General features: G+C 35.4%; 1 protein-coding gene across 2 annotated transcripts in view; it reads left to right on the forward strand.

The window, feature by feature from the left end:
- The window catches only part of LOC118749622 (V-type proton ATPase subunit H), a gene marked incomplete at its 3' end in the record, with an annotated part of 130,577 nt that overhangs the window by 35,824 nt on the left and 90,630 nt on the right, over nucleotides 1–4,123 (forward strand).

The following is a 4,123-nucleotide window of genomic DNA, read 5'->3' on the forward strand; positions in this document are numbered from 1 at the left end:
CAGTGTTGCCATTTTCGTAGTTTTGGAGCTAGATTTAGCTCTTTATTTTTCTATTTAGCTCCGAAAATTGGGCTTTAGCTTTAGCTCTTTTCAGAATTATCTAGCACTTTTTTATCTCCAGAAAGTTTCAGTTGTATTTGGTAATATACTAAAATTAAAAATCTGTAATTTCATTGTAATTGTGTTGACCCAAATTTATTTAGCTTTGGTGATCTCATGCTATTTTCGATACCTTCATGTTATTCTATTGCGATTAATACTTAGAAAAGTCCCATTCCTAATGCAAATGGCGCGTAAGCAAATGGAAAATGGGCAAGTAAGTCGATTAGTTTCTACAACATGCGCGGGAGCACAAAAACTATACCGGGGAGTAATTCGAACTCCGATAAGCTCAGACGGTGTATTCTCTCTCAGGCGGCCACGGTTGAAAAGGAAAACTAAAACTTAAGCTTTGATAAAATTACTAATTTCGAAACGCATTGGAAAAAATACAGACTCCACAATAAACTCTTGGATTTACATTAAAGAATTTGAAGGCGCGGATTTTGTTTTTACCTTACTACTTTTAACTTAAGGAGAGAAAGAAATAAAGCTTTTTAGAAAAAAAATGCGAAAAATGTAGCCCGAGATTTTGTGGTTAATTCAAATATCTGAAATTGCAGATTTTAACAGTTTGTAAAGTATTTTTAGTTCATAGTCTAGTTTATATAAGTATATGTATAGAAATAAGCGTTATAAGTGCCGTAGCAGTGAATTCGAAATATTTATATGCACCTTATTTTGGTTTACTCAGCACTTATATTTATAACATTCGTTGCGTTTATTAAAAATGCGGAAAATGTAAAAAAAACTTTAAGTGAAGTTGAGTTATGAAATTTCACACCGTTAAAAAATAGTTGGTTGCTGTTTCAAGCCCTCTAAACATTTATTTAGCCGTTAAAAACTTTACGACATACAACAATACGACACTTACGACACCTTGTGGACCATCTAGTTATTGCTCAAGCTCCTAAATAACCGAGCTATCAATGGGCAGTCATACAAGTTCCCACTTTTACTTGATTTTTCGACATGCGTCAAAGGGACATAGTCCCTTTAATAATATTTTTTCGGTTTTTTGTGGACCAATCTTAAAAAACAAACTAATATACAAGAGAGAAGAAAGTGTGCGCTATAATTTTAAAACACATTTTCGTAATTGCTTTTGATGTTATATTCGTTTCAATCATTTCAAATGTGGCTCTTTGGGAATTTATTTTTAACAAAAATTTCAAAAAACAGTAATTTCGCTACTTGTTGGGCAATATTTTTTCATAGGGTTTGGCGGTCGCGTGCTGTAGTGGTCAATGGTCAGCCCCGACACAAAAAAAAATTTTATAACTGAAAGTAATCCTAACCGCAGCGTCCATCGAAAAGAATTTAAAATATTGTTAAGTTTCAATCGAAGAGAATTTAAAATATTGTCAAGTTACACACGCAGATATTTGTCGCCTCGAGCGAGCAGTTACTTAATTGCGCAGGTTTGACTTACAACCCTTTAAGAAACAGGTTGTAATCTGAAAAGACAGCAACATTTTTTTATTAAATATAATGTTCCAATTTTTAATTTCATGCTACTACCTTTTTCATTTTTATTATTATTATTTACTTAAATCCCTTAATTTACCTATCGAAATCATTTCTTCAAAATACTTCCACATTCGCAACATCCCTAATTTGTACATATCATTCGGGTGCAATTGTGATGCAGTTTTGGAATCGCTGAATACTGTTTTCAACAGCACTGATAAGTGATCAAATGCAGAAAATACAATATTGTGCTGCCCCGCAAACGCGCATAGCTTTCTCTCCGCATTTTTAGCTTGATGTGCTACCAAACCATTAGTGAACTGCGAAAATTTTAGCTGTCAATTAGTTATCATGAATTGACTTATATTTTTCCACATGCTTTTGCGTTTTTGCATGTTTTCGCAATTAAGATTTCTTAAGGCTTATTCTCACTATGTGAATGGCATTTGTCGTTAAATAAGTGAAAACGCATTGTCAAATAAGATTAAAAAGCACTATATTGATGGATTTCGATCAGGATAAGCCTTTAGTCGTGTACGTGTGCTGATAAATCGGCGATCTGTCTGTTTTTGGCACATAATATTTTCGGTAAAGGTATGGATAAAAGAGATAAAGTTCTGTCAAAATATGTCGTCAAAGCCATTAGGAAGAAGGCTTGCTACACATATTGCACAATATATAAAATATGTGCAATATGTGTAGCAAGCCTTCTTCCTAATGGCGTCAAAATATAAGATAGTGAAAATAAGCCATTAGGAAGAAGGCTTGCTACACATATTGCACATATTTTGACAGAACTTCATCTCTTTTATCCATACCTTTACCGAAAATATTATGTGCCAAAAACAGACAGATCGCCGATTTATTGTGCAATATGTGTAGCAAGCCTTCTTCCTAATGGCTTATTTTCACTATCTCATATTTTGACGCCAAAATTTGACGACATATTTTGACAGAACTTTATCTCTTTTATCCATACCTTTACCGAAAATATTATGTGCCAAAAACAGACAGATCGCCGATTTATTGTGCAATATGTTTAGCAAGCCTTCTTCCTAATGGCTTATTTTCACTATCTTATATTTTGACGCCATTAGGAAGAAGGCTTGCTACACATATTGCACAATATGTGTAGCAAGCCTTCTTCCTAATGGCTTTGACGACATATTTTGACAGAACTTTATCTCTTTTATCCATACCTTTACCGAAAATATGATGTGCCAAAAGCAGACAGATCGCCGATTTATCAGCACACGTACACGACTAAAGGCTTATCCTGATCGAAAGCCATCAATATAGTGCTTTTTAATCTTATTTGACAATGCGTTTTCACTTATTTAACGACAAATGCCATTCACATAGTGAGAATAAGCCTTAAGAAATCTTAATTGCGAAAACATGCAAAAACGCAAAAGCATGTGGAAAAATATAAGTCAATTCATGATAACTATATATAACTTGGAAGTTTATATGCTATTAAAATGTAAAAATATTAGTTATTATTTGCTCCATATACAAGTGGTCGGTATTTTCATCGCATATGCGCCATCATGTTCTGCACGACTGCATCATAGACTTTACGCGATGCGCACAACTACTTTGTTTTGCACTCTTCAATATTTTTTACTGTTTTGCCTGTTTTCTTCAAGATTCCTTTGACGATTGACCAATATTTCCGAATAGGACGTAGCTCTGGGCTATTGGATGGATTGCAGTCGCGAGGTACAAAATTGATGTTATTTGCATTATACCACGGTAATGTGTCCTTGGCATAGTGGCAGCTTGCCATGTCCGCCTAGAACAGTGGCCTACCCCTTATCTGTTGATAAATGACAGAGACGCCTTTTGAGGCACTCATCCCGATAAACTTGATCATTCATTGTCCCGGATAGGAAAAAAGGGCTGCTCTTACGGCCACAGGAACAAATAGCTTGCCAAATTTGGACTTAATTTTCAGCTTACAACTTTCAGGGGCATCTTGACGACTTGCAGGAGTATAAAAATCTTGATTTGCAATATATTTTGAATTTTTAAAGCAGTAGGTTTCGTAGTCCAAAACGATGCAGTTGTATTTTTTAATTTAGAATTCAAACAACTTCCGAATGCGGGATTTCGCTGTAACATTCTACTTTGCGCCTCGGTCTGGCGCTGTTTGAGCTGTCGAACATCACAATGAAGCTTTCCGCTTTACCTCTTGTACGAAAAACTGCGATCTCCGTACGGATTTTGCAACATAACGCGACAAAATCTTCGGATCTCGCGAAAACGCACTGAGGACCTTCCGAGCCCTGTTTTTATCACTTTGACCATGCTAACCCCCGCTCCCTGATTTTCTCGTAACTGCCAGGTCTTATTTGTACCGATTAAAACCCTGCAAACTGTCGAATAACTCGGTCTCTAACTCGGTTGCCATTTTCAACTCAACTAGGAAATTTCTTCTACGTCCAACTAAGGTCATGGTCATCTTATGGTATTTGAATTTCAAAATATTGAAATTATTTTGGGTAAGTTCCCAAAGTGTCGCAGTTTTGGTGTGTTCACTCTTTATTACAGT

Source organism: Rhagoletis pomonella, unplaced genomic scaffold, assembly GCF_013731165.1.
Source record: "Rhagoletis pomonella isolate Grant_MI unplaced genomic scaffold, Rhpom_1.0 Rhpom_scaffold_00023, whole genome shotgun sequence".
Classification (NCBI taxonomy): Eukaryota; Metazoa; Arthropoda; class Insecta; order Diptera; family Tephritidae; genus Rhagoletis; species Rhagoletis pomonella.